Source organism: Gorilla gorilla, chromosome 8 (assembly GCF_029281585.2).
Source record: "Gorilla gorilla gorilla isolate KB3781 chromosome 8, NHGRI_mGorGor1-v2.1_pri, whole genome shotgun sequence".
NCBI lineage: Eukaryota > Metazoa > Chordata > Mammalia > Primates > Hominidae > Gorilla > Gorilla gorilla.
The window spans coordinates 100,146,682-100,158,913 of NC_073232.2; the positions used below are offsets into that span (position 1 = coordinate 100,146,682).

At 39.7% G+C, this 12,232-nt stretch overlaps 1 protein-coding gene and 1 long non-coding RNA gene across 5 annotated transcripts in view; one reads left to right on the top strand and one right to left on the bottom strand.

The window, feature by feature from the left end:
* Positions 1-12,232, bottom strand: part of ATAD1 (ATPase family AAA domain containing 1) — an 88,519-nt gene that overhangs the window by 65,408 nt on the left and 10,879 nt on the right. The window contains exon 2 of one of the 3 annotated variants that reach the window (XM_019035318.4): positions 6,474-6,622. The exons of 1 other annotated variant lie outside the window; for it this stretch is intronic. The gene's annotated coding sequence lies outside the window, so the exon portion shown is untranslated. Of the gene's footprint in view, positions 1-686; positions 800-6,473; positions 6,623-12,232 lie in introns of those variants that run through there. One more of the 3 variants, XM_055353213.2, reaches the window with a different exon arrangement.
* On the top strand, positions 3-7,059 carry LOC129525043 (uncharacterized). Of its 2 annotated transcripts, none has more exons than XR_010135091.1 (2): positions 3-163; positions 648-7,059. It is a non-coding gene; the product is annotated as an uncharacterized lncRNA (long non-coding RNA). The 2 variants fall into 2 exon arrangements; XR_008669062.2 differs by having other exon boundaries at positions 19-460.

Consider the following 12,232-nt stretch of genomic DNA (forward strand, 5'->3'; position numbering starts at 1 on the left):
GGCGCGGCGCACTCCCTCCCACGGAGCATGCGCGACCCGCGGTCGCCGGCGAGGAGGGGGCGTGCTCCCAGACTTAGAAACAGTGAGGGAGAGCAAATTCGCGCACCTGATGTTTTCTTAAGCTACCTGCTGGACTGAGACTTTCTGCGAAGCCGGCGTGTCTGTGAGCAGCACTCGCTAAGGCTCTGCGTTTAACAGACACTACATTTGGGAAGGCGCTTATCACAAAAAGTCCCTGCCCTTCTCGCGGGCTCGGGGCGCAACCCTGACAAATCGGGCAGCCTTCTTGAGAGTGCAGAAATGCTCTGCGTACCCAGCAAATACATTCTCTCCTTCCCACCACTCTGTGCAAACCCTCACGCCGCGGCTTTGTGTCTGTACTTTAGCCAAAACGCAGAAGCTTATGGCCACCCTCCACTCCTCACCCCTCATCCCTCACCACCTGCCTTTCAATTCTCGGGTGAGCTCACCCTTCTCCCCCATCTCTGTGCTGACAAACACCTCGGGGTGGCGCCTGACAATCTTTCCGCGAAAAGATTTAGCAGCCCACGCCACCAGACTCGGTAGTTAGGACGGAATAGGGCATCTGGTAACAGATTTTGCATTTTGGTGATTTCCCTTTTTCTTTTACCCCTTTTCCTTTCCAGAACGAGCGACGTGACACAAGAGGTCCCAAGGGAGCAAACCTGAAAGCCAGAGCCTCCTGAATACACAGACTGCCGGTGGGCCAGATGACATTAGACACTCGTGAGATACGAGAAGCATCACTTCCTTCAGACAGAGTCGGTGAGACTATGATGTAATGAGAGTTCTCCCTGTGTTCCTCAGGAAGGCAGTTTGTGCCTTTCTATTTGAGGCATGATCTTTGATGGCTAAAGAATTCTGCAGCTTGGCCAGCGCGGTGGCTTACGCCTGTAATCCCAACACTTTGGGAGGCCGAAGCGAGAGGATCACTTGAGGTCAGGAATTCGAGACCAGCCTGGACAACATAATGAGAAATCGTCTCTACAAAAAAAAAAAAAAAAAAAAAAAACCAGCTAAAAATCAGCTGGATTTGGTGGCGCATGTCTGTAGTCCCAGCTACTTGGGAGGCTGAGGTGGGAGAATCGCTTGAGCGTGGGAGATCACGGCTGCAGTGATCAAGCCACTCCACTCCAGCCTGGGCGACAGAGCAAGCCCCTGTCTCAATAATAATAACAATTTTGCAGCCTGATTGTTAACGAATGTTACTAGTTACAAACTTGTAATAATGTGGTGAAGATAATACCTAGTTAATAATGTCTGCTGGGGTGGGGCAATAAGCTTCTATGTGCTTTACATGCATAACCTAAATATCTCCCCCAAAATCCTCTAAAATAGCTATCATTTTCTCCGTTTTTACAAATGAGCAAATTTTAAAGCTTAAACCTTAGAGAAACTTTTCTAAGTTCGTATACTTGGGAAATAAAGGCAACAATTTCATTGGAACATAGGTCTGTCTAATTCATACCTTGTACTTTACGTTTTCTCTTTGAGATGGTAATTTAATACCAGCTAAACTTTAAAATCTAGTTGAAAGTAAGACCATGAAATGCCAAAATCACAAGGCTTTAAAGGGTGGGATGAAAGGGATGCATGAATGTTGAAAACTATGATTAAGTTCATGGACAGGAATCAGAATGGAATTTAATACACCCATGCCTGTTTAGTATTCAAGGCTTTATATATGTGCATGCCTACATTCCTAATTTAAAAAAAAAATTGATGTGAAGCTAGGTTTGGGATTACTAGACTATTTACAGAGATAGACCTTTGAGAAGAACAGAAAGATTATGAGACAAGGACAATGTTCATTAAAAACAAACAACAACAACAACAACAACAACAACAACAAACAGAGGCTATCAGTGCTCAGCAGAATTTCAAGAGACTCTCCACTGGGTCCTTGGATGATCCCAAGTTGAATCATTGCTTGGGAGGCTAATGGACACATGGTTTGGCAGGGCTAAAAGGGGGAGAGTCACTAAAGGAAAGAAACAGGTTTTGTGCTCCAATAGGGTAATTATATCCACTGGTAAGGAAAATGAGCTGAGAAATTCAAGATAGTAATGGATTTTCATTCATTTACTGAGTGAAATTGGTTCAACTAAGAGCCTCACCTGCCCTCTTCTAAGGACCAGGGTGACCAGCCTACCCAGTTTCAGTTTGCATGAGACTAAAAGGTTTGCTGGGATATAAAACTGGCTGACAAAGTCTCAGGCAAATCATGAGTCACTCTACTAGAGACATCCTAAATGAATCCTACAATGAAATGGAGTTCCCAATATGGTTACATCTAGTCTCAATTCATCTGCCTAATATCTGAGGGATGATTGCACAGGAAGGGAAACTGTTGAATAAAGTCATCGAGGCTGACCATAAAGAGTCTACAAGCTCGAAAAGTGCTACACCCCACTCCCTTTCCAGTGGTTCAGCCACTGGAAACCAAATGCCTACACCTATATGTTTTGGACCTAATATTTTCATTTAGCAAATCCGTAAGAAACCTTCCATGTCTGGGCCTAAGACATCAAGTACATTCATTTTCAGAAATCATCAAATCAATGAGATTCTTCCAGAATACAGCAGAGTGAACATATGCTTTTCATTCCAGGATAGCTTTATATAATCCCTGGCAACACAAAATACCATATTTGGCCCACAGTAGGGGCTCAATAAATAATTCAATATATATAATATTAATCAAGAAATTAGAGCAGATTGCAGACTTTCTGGGCCTTTGCTCTTTGTTAGAATCAAGATATTAAAAATAATTATTACTTTATTCTAGAAAGTTTTTGGGTTTTGTGTGTGTGTGTTTTCTGTATCAGTAACTCTTAAAATAGTTATGGCAGTTCTCCCCCAAGGTGCTGAATTTTCCACTTTTGTTATTAAATGGAGTGTAGCTAGTTTGCTCTGCAACCAAGGTTAATGCACTAGACACCTGGTGGGAAGAAAGGATTCCTTAAATTAGGTGTTCTTGGCTGGGAGCAGTGGCTCACGCTTGTAATCCCAGCACTTTGGGAAGCCGAGGCAGGTGGATCACCTGAGGTGAGGAGTTCAAGACCAGCCTGGCCAACATGGTGAAACCTTGTTTCTACAAAAAAAAAAAATACAAAAATTAGCTGGGTGTGGTGGCGGGCACCTGTAATCCCAGTTACTTGGGAGGCTGAGGCAGGAGAATCACTTGAATCCAGGAGGCAGAGGTTGCAGTGAGCCAAGATCATGCCACTGCACTCCAGCCTGGACAACAGAGTGAGATTCCATCTCAAAAAAAAAAAATTAGGTGTTCTAAGATTTCATTGTATATAGATTAACTTGGACAACTTGGCAAAATGCAGATTCCTGGCTCCCAGTCTTCAGAGACTCCCGTTCAACTACTGTAGGTTTTGGCCTAGAAATCTGCATTTTACAGTAAGCATCTGGGCTCTCTGCCATGTGAGGATGCAAGAAGGTGTCTGTCTGCAAGCCAGGAAGGATACCCTCACCAGACAGAGTATATGCCAGTATATTGGATTTCCCACCCTCCAGAACTGGGAGAAATAAATTTCTGTTGTTTAAGCCTATCAGTAAATCAGTAAACAAACATCTGAGCTGATTGGGATATAGGTAGTTTTGGACTCTATTTTGAGAAACTCTGCCCTAGTGAATGAAGACTGTAGATGTATTTTTGCAAAAATCTCTACTACCTTAGCCTAAAAGGCCTATCTGGTCAGCTGAACCATTAATCCAGCTGGAATACATCAAGAAATCAAGGCAAGGAAGCCTCATGATGAGATTCAGGATAGAACGCCTTTGGAAGGAAAAACAAATCTGAAATCTTTGAATAAGTAAACACAGTAAACCTGACTCTATTCATTGCTCATTAGAAATAATTCACTTGACAATGATTTAGAAAGAATAGAACTTCAACAAATAGGTAAAATTATGTAACAGTAATTATGCCAGTATAATTCACTTGGTTACCTTTGTTGTTTTAAAAATATCATAAAAGGATAATTTCAATCATTATTTTTTAATTTTTTAAATCATGTCTTCTGAATCATATGAACCATTATTTTGACAAGGTAAATTAAGTAGAATGGATGGAGAAAGAAAAGTAAAGCAAGAATATGAAGCTATACCTGAAGCTGTACTTGAAGCTCCAATAGAAAGATAATATAGAACACAATGGAGTACTATTCAGCCATTTAAAAAAATGAGATCCTGTCATTTGCAACAACATGGACAGAACTGTAGGACATGATGTTGAGTGAAATAAGCCGGGCACAGAAAGACAAACTTTGCATGTTCTCACTCATTTGTGGGAGCTAAAAATTAAAACAGTTGAACTCATGGAGATAGAGGGTAGAATGATGGTTATCAGAGGCTGGGAAGAATAGTGGTGGGGGGTAGGAGGGAAGTGAGAATGGTAATGGGTACAAAAATACAGTTAGAAAAAATAAGATCTAGTATTTGATAACACAGCAAGGTGACTACAGTCAACAGTAATTTATTGTGCATTTTTAAATAACTAAAAGAGTATAATTGGAATGTCTGTAACAAAGAAATGATAAATGCTTGAGGTAATGGATACCTCATTTACCCTGATGTGATTATAACACATTGTATGCCTGTATCAGCATATATCATGTAATCCATAGATACACACACCTACTATGTACCCATAAACTTTTTTAAAAAATGAAAAAAAAGCTAAACTAAAAAATAAAAATAAGAAAGAATAAGATAGAATCAAGGAAAAAATAATGGAAATTTAAAATTTCAAAAGATTGGAAGAAGTAGAAAGATGAATTGATAACTCCATTCTGTAAAAAGAAGAGAACTAAAAAAAAAAAAAGACAACAGCAAAGTTCAAAGAACATATTGCTGTAAATCTACTTTCCATGCTTTTATGTTTTTAAACTTTACACATAATTTTAAATGAGTGTATATAAAAAGAAGTTATATATAATTTTCTTGTGTTATCAGGGTAATACTAAGGCACAATCTGCATTTCTACGTAACCTTTTTCTCAAGCAGCATTGCCAAGTGTACTTTTTAAAAACTTCTACCAAAAAATGTTTTCTAGAACTTGGAAATTTACAACCTACAATATTTTATTTAGCTTTAATACAGTACTGTTCAAATGATACTATCTGTGAAAAATCAGGATTGAACAAAACCAGAATTGCTTCAGATGTCTAACCCTACTGTAGCCTCATTAGCAGAAGTTTTAAGGCGTAGATGAAAGAGTGATCCCCCTAGGATTAAATTGGGACCTTCATAATGCCCCTGCCTATGGTTTCTTAAATGGGGAGGAGGAGGGAAAGATTGAGTAAGAATAACAAAGATACAAATGCATTAGTTAAAATAGAAGAAACAATAGTTGAAATGTTAATTCTCAATTCCTGTAACAACAGATTGATAGATGAGGCATAAAACAAGACCAGATGCTGTGGTTTTCAGGATGCACTTGGCTTCCCATCCTTTATAACCTAGAGCAATTTTTGCTGTAAGTAGGTCATTTGCCTTCTCTCATTTACCTGATTCTAGGAAAATGCCCTTGAAAGTATTTAGAAAATAATAGGTACTGGTACTTAATATTTTAAAAATTAAGATCGCATAAAACCTTCCTCCTCCCACCCGTTTCTCTAATAGCCAGAATAACTGATAACCTTGAAGCGTATGTGAAACTAAAATGATCAAGAATAATTTGAGATCTTTTATCTTCTAAGCACAAGTACACTAAACTCTGTGTCCATTCTGTTAGTTCCCGTAATTCACTTTGCTTAGCACTGGCATAGTACTCAGCTCACAGAATTATAGTTGAAGTCTTTATTCTCCTATAATATATTATCATCTTGAAAAAAGAGGATGCCTAGAACATAGGAGAGGCTTAACAAGATTTAACCTGACTAGAGAGAAAAGAGGATGCCTAGGACGTAGGAGAGGTATAGATTTAACCTGATTAAAGAGGATAAAAAAGGGAAGGGGGGAGAAAAGACAAGTGGTCCAAAGGTATGACATATGATTCAAACCATTTTACTGATGATAATTATATGATTGCCCTATTCTGATGTGTCCATTAGAAACTAGTCCAATCGGGGAGTCTTGGTATCTATAGGGTGTAAGAACGTGGACTTGACAGACCTGGGTTTGAATTTAAGATCTACTGTATACTGACTCTGTTAATTTGGACAAGTTACTTATGTTCTCAAGCCTCAGTTTCCTTATATTTAATATGGGAACAGTAACAGTACACATGCCATGGACTTGCACTAAGAATTAAATGAGACAATACATGTACAGTGCTGAGCTTAATGCCTGGCACTTAGCAAGTGCTCAGTAAACATGCTGGTGTAATACCTCAGATGTTATTTTCATTATACGATGAGGTGATATTCTCTCATTCTTAGATTCTGTAAGGACAATGATCTTTTCATATCTCCTCTGTGTTTGCATGAGGACCTTACCTCTTCAGTTTTCAACCATGGCATCTTGTCTGAAATGTTTATCTTCTCTGACTTGTGAAGAGGCTGTGCCTCGCTGTCCTGCTGACCTCTTGGTTCTCACATTCCCATTCTTAATACACCCCTCTGGCTGAGTCTTACTGATCAGTAGTCTATAAAACATTTATGATAGTTATATAAAACCTGTAAGATTTCATCCCTATGACCCAAAGGTAATAAAGTTTAAAGTATTTATCGATCCATGAAAATAACTGTATGGATATTTCTCAGTTCAAAGACCATCATTAATATTGGCTGTTATTCCCATCTGTCAAGTAACAATCATTTATTGAGTATACATTCTTTGCTTTTATGAATTTCTAAAGATTGAAACATCTTATAAAAATGCAAGTCCTCCTACAGCTGTTGATTTTAAGTTAGAGGTTTGCTTACTTTTCCTTACTTAGACTGCTGAGTGGATTTTGCACAAGAAAAATAAATTAATTTAGTAGATGAAAGTGAGACGCTGAACAAGCCTTGAGATTTGAGAAGTCAATACTTTGCATGTCTTATCTTTTCTCTGCAAATCTTAACCTTTTTTTTTTTTTTTTTTTGAGATGGAGTCTTGCTCAGTCGCCCAGGCTGGAGTGCAGTGGCGCAATCTCGGCTCACCGCAACCTCCACCTCCCAGGTTCACGCCATTCTCCTGCTTCAGCCTCCCGAGTAGCTGAGACTACAGGCGCCCGCCACCACACCCGGCTAATTTTTTGTATTTTTAGTAGAGACAGGGTTTCACCGTGTTAGCCAGGATGGTCTCGATCTCCTGACCTCATGAACCGCCCACCTCAGCCTCCCAAAGTACTGGGATTACAGGCATGAGCCACCGCGCCTGGCCACAAATCCTAACCTTCCTATTAACCTCAGGGACAACCACAGCATCAGAGCTGTTATTCTACATATAAAATTTAATTCATTTGAGCACAACACTTCTTTTTTTTAACTTTTAGAGACAGGGTCTCGCTCTGTTGCCCAGGTTGGAGTGCAGTGACTGGATCATAGCTCACTGCAGCCTCAAACTCCTCGGCTTAAGCAATCCTCCCAGCTTGGCCTCCCAGAGCACTGGGATTACAGGCAGGAGCCACCATGCCCAGCCAAGTACAACACATTTTTTTTTTAATTTACTATGGGTAATTCATAGAAACATTCCCAAAGTTGAGGGAGCTTTACTGAGCAGAAGAAATGATATATCCTGTCCAGACACTGAATGCACTTCTTCCAAAGGCCAGGGCAAAGCTGGCTGATTTTACGTGTTTAAGGATGAAATATCTACTAGGCCTTCTTTCACCTAGAGGGGCCCAGCAGCAGTTCACTGGCAAGCTGATGTTAAAAATCTCCCATCTTCCCCTTTTGTTGTCATTGTTTCTGGAACCAGAAAACAGCAGCAGCAACAACAACAACAAAGGGGGAAAAAAAAGCAAAGCCTATAACTTGTTTTATAGAAGTACAGGAAACTAAGTATACTAAATTGGCAGGGATGAAAGTCTCATTCAACTTCAAAATAGTATACCTGATAGATTTTCACAAACCTTTCTACTTTCTAGCCTGCTGCTTATTCAGTTGAAATATCAGCAATTCTGAAACCTTTGAATGCCCAAGTAAGGCCCAGTGCCAGAGGCATGCCCCTACCCATTTCTTTGTGCCTTCTGAGTTCTCAGGTGAATGAGAGATCAGAAAAGGGGAGAGTAAAGGAGAGTAGACAAAGAGGCTAACTCCCCAATCATGTTTTCTTCTTCTATAGTGTTTTGTAAAAAGCTGAAGAAATGCTAATAATTCTTGGCTGGCTAAAAGCAGCTTTAGAATTCTGTCCAGATATTCTTGAACCTCTGGCTGGACCGTGTGCCACCTTCCACATTACAGTCCCTCCATCACTTAATCCTACTTATGTTACATAAACTAGCTTTCCATATATAGTCATCATAGTGTCCTCACAGGCTAGTATTTAAGAAACCTCTTCTGTCCCTCTCTCACCCCTTCCTTGGGACTCTTGGAAATAAACAGGTGAAAGAGTTTAAATGAATGATGTCTAAAGCCATGAAATACAGTGATCATATTTTGTCTTATTTTTGATGACTAATCATATTTCTTCAGTTGAATCAATCATAAGGATTTGCAGCACCTGAACACACACTCATAGGCCAAAAAGAGAAGACAACTAAAAGTCTCTCTAGTGGTACCCCATTTCTTCCTCATTCTACAGGAAGATGGGGTCCATGATACTTCATTTTAATTATCATTCTCAAAATCTGTTTCTGAACCCAACACAGGAAATTTATCAAGCATAGAGTGCCAGGTAGGTGAAGAACAAATATAGTCTCTGCCAAAGTAGTTTGAAGCATGCAGGATGGAGATTATGGCTGTTTTATTCAGTATTTAATATACCATTATTTACTGTTACTAAATATCAGGATACTATTTATATAATGTCATAATGCTAAATATTTAATAATTTAATAAAATTCTGTTTCAGTATTTATGCAGTATTTGAGAAATTCTAAATTATGGCAGTACTCAATGAGAGGTACCAGCTCCGTGGCCTGTCACACGTCAGGTAGCCTTTCTGGGTTTCCTCCTCTGAAATGAAAATACAGGCATACCTCATTTTATTATGCTTCCCTTTATTGTGCTTTGCAGATATTATGATTTTTACAAATGGAAGGTGTGTGGCAACCCTGCATCTAGCTAGTGTGTCAGTGCCATTTTTCCAACAGCATGTACTCACTTTGTGTCTCTGTCTCATTTTGGTAATTCTTGCAATATTTCAAACATTTAAATTATTATATCTGTTATGGTGATCTGTGATCAGTGGATCTTTGATGTTACTATTGTGATTGTTCTGGGCACCACAGACCACAGCCATGTAAGGCAGTGAAATTAATAAATGTTGTGTTCTGACTGCTCTACCAACCAGTCATTCTCCTGTCCCTATCCCTCTCCTCAGGGCTTGCTTTTCCCTGAGACACAACAATATTGAAATTAGGCCAATTAATAACCCTACAGTGGCCTTTAAATGTTTAAGTGAAAGGAAGAGTCACACATCTCTCACTTTAAATCAAAAGCTAGAAATGATTAAGCTTAGTGAAAAAAGGTATGTTGAAAGCTGAAATAGACCAAAAGCTAGGCCTCTTGAGTCAGACAATTAGCCAAGTGGTGAATGCAAAGGAAAAGTGGGGTTTTTTTGGTTGTTCGTTTATTGGTTTTAAGAGACGGGGTCTTACTCTGTTGCCCAGGCTTGAGGGCAGTGGCATGATCATAGCTCACTGCGGCCTCAAACTCCCAGGCTCAAGCAATAATCCCACCTCAACCTCCCAAGTAGCTTGGACTACAGGCGCACACCACTGAGCCTGGCTAATTTTTTTTTTTTTTAATTTTTTGCAGAGATGGGGTCTCATTTTATTCCCCAGGCTGGTTTCAAACTCCTGGTCTCAAGCATCCTCCCATATTGGCCTCCCAAAATGTTGGAATTACACGCATCAGCAACAGTGTCTGGCCTAGAAAAGTTCTTAAAGGAAATTCAAAGTGTTACTCCAGTGAATACATGCATAATAAGAAAGCAAAAACATCCTAATGGCTGACATGGAGAAAGTTTTAGATGGTCTGGGTAGAAGATCTAACCAACCACATTCCTACAGCCTAATTCAGAGCAAATCCCTCTCTTCAATTCTGTGAAGGTTAAGAGAGGCAAGGAAGCTGCAGAAGAAGGATTTGAAGCTAGCAGAGGTTAGTTCATGAGGTTTAAGGAAGGAAGCTATCTTCATAACATGTAAGTGCAAGGTGAAGCAGCAAGTGCTAATGGAGAAGCTGCAGTAATTTACCCAGAAGATCTAGCTAAGATCATTGATGAAGGTGGCTACACTAAACACAGATTTTCAATGTAGACAAAACAGCCTTTTATTGGAAGAAAATGCCATCTGGGACTTTTATAGCTAGTGAAGAAAAGTTGATGCCTGGCTTTAAAGCTTCAAAAACAGGCTGACTCTCTTGTTAGGAGCTAATGCAACTGATGACTTTAAGTTGAAACCAATGCTCATTGGTCATTCTGAAAATCCTAGGGACTTAAGAGTTACTCTGTATCTACTCTGCCTGTGCTTTACAAATGGAACAACAAAGCTGGGATGACAGCACATCTTTTTACAGCATGGTTTTCTGAATATTTTAAGTTCACTATTGAGACCTACTGTTCAGAAATAAATGATTCATTTCAAGATGTTAACTGCTCATTGACAATGCACCTGGTCACTCAAGAGCTCTGATGGAGATGTACAGCAGAATCTTGTTTACATGCCTACTAACACATCATCCATTCTGCAGTCCATGGATCAAAGAGTAACTTCAACTTTCAAGTCTTATTACTAGAGAAATACATTTTATAAGGCTATAGCTACCATAGATAGTGATTCTGCTGATGGGGAATCTGGGGAAAGTAAATTGAGAAACTTCTGGAAGGGATTCATTATTTTATTTATTATTTATTTATTTATTTATTTATTTATTTATTTATTTATTTTGAGATGGAGTCTCACTCTGTCTCCCAGGCTGGAGTGCAGTGGCATGATCTCGGTTCACTGCAACCTCTGCCTCCCGGGTTCAAGCAATTCCCCTGCCTCAGCCTCCCGAGTAGCTGGGACTACAGGCGCACACCATCATGCCGGGCTAATTTTTTGTAGTTTAGTAGAGACAGGGTTTCACCATGTTGGCCAGGATGGTCTCGATCTCCTGACCTCATGATCTGCCGACCTCAGCCTCCCAAAGTGCTGGGATTACAGGCATGAGCCACCTCGCCCGGCCAGGATTCACCATTCTAAATGCCATTGAGAATATTCAAAATTCATGGGAGGTCAAAATATTAACATTAACAAGTGTTTGGAAGAAATTGGTCCAACCCTCGTACATGATTTCTAGGAGTTCAAGACTTGAGTGGAGAAGTCACTGCAGATGTGGTATAAACAGCAAGAGAACTAAAATTAGAAGTGGAGTCTGAAGATGTGACTCAATTGCCGCTATCCCCTGATAAAACTTGATGAGCTACTTCTCATGAATGAGCAAAGAAAGTGGTTCCTTGAGATGGAATCTACACCTGGTGAAGATAATGTGAACATTGTTGAAATAACAAAGGATTTAGAATATTAGTTGATAAAGCAGTGGCAGTGTTTGAGAAAATTTACTGCAATCTTGAAAGAAGTTCTGCTGTGGGTAAAATGCTATCAAACAGCATCACATACTGCAGATAAATATTTTATGAAAGGAAGGGTCAAATGTTGCCTCTACCCCCAACCCTCCACATATGATGAGTGGGGAGTAACAGTAGGACACTGGGCCTAAAGAAAAATCATGCCCTTCATTTGTGGAAGGATCAGCTGACCATTAAGAATGTTGCCAAGGCTTGCAAATGTGATATACCAGTGGGAAAGCAAATGCAAGCAGCATGAAATAGCAGTATAGTAACGGCCAGATCAAAAGCTGAGAAAGGAAGTGTGGTTAATATAAATACATCCTATCTTTCACACCAATCATGATTTTTCAGAATATGAGCTCATGAACAGCTGAAGGAGAAGATTCTTTTCTGCTTTATGACCAACTTTCTTGCTTTACTATCTTACAAGTTCCATATTTTCTTGAATTTTGCCAATGGAGGTTTTATCTAACATGGCACCTTTTAGGAATGTAATCATCCCCACTCTCAGTTGGTGAGAGATTACTGTAACAAATTCTGAAACACTCACATA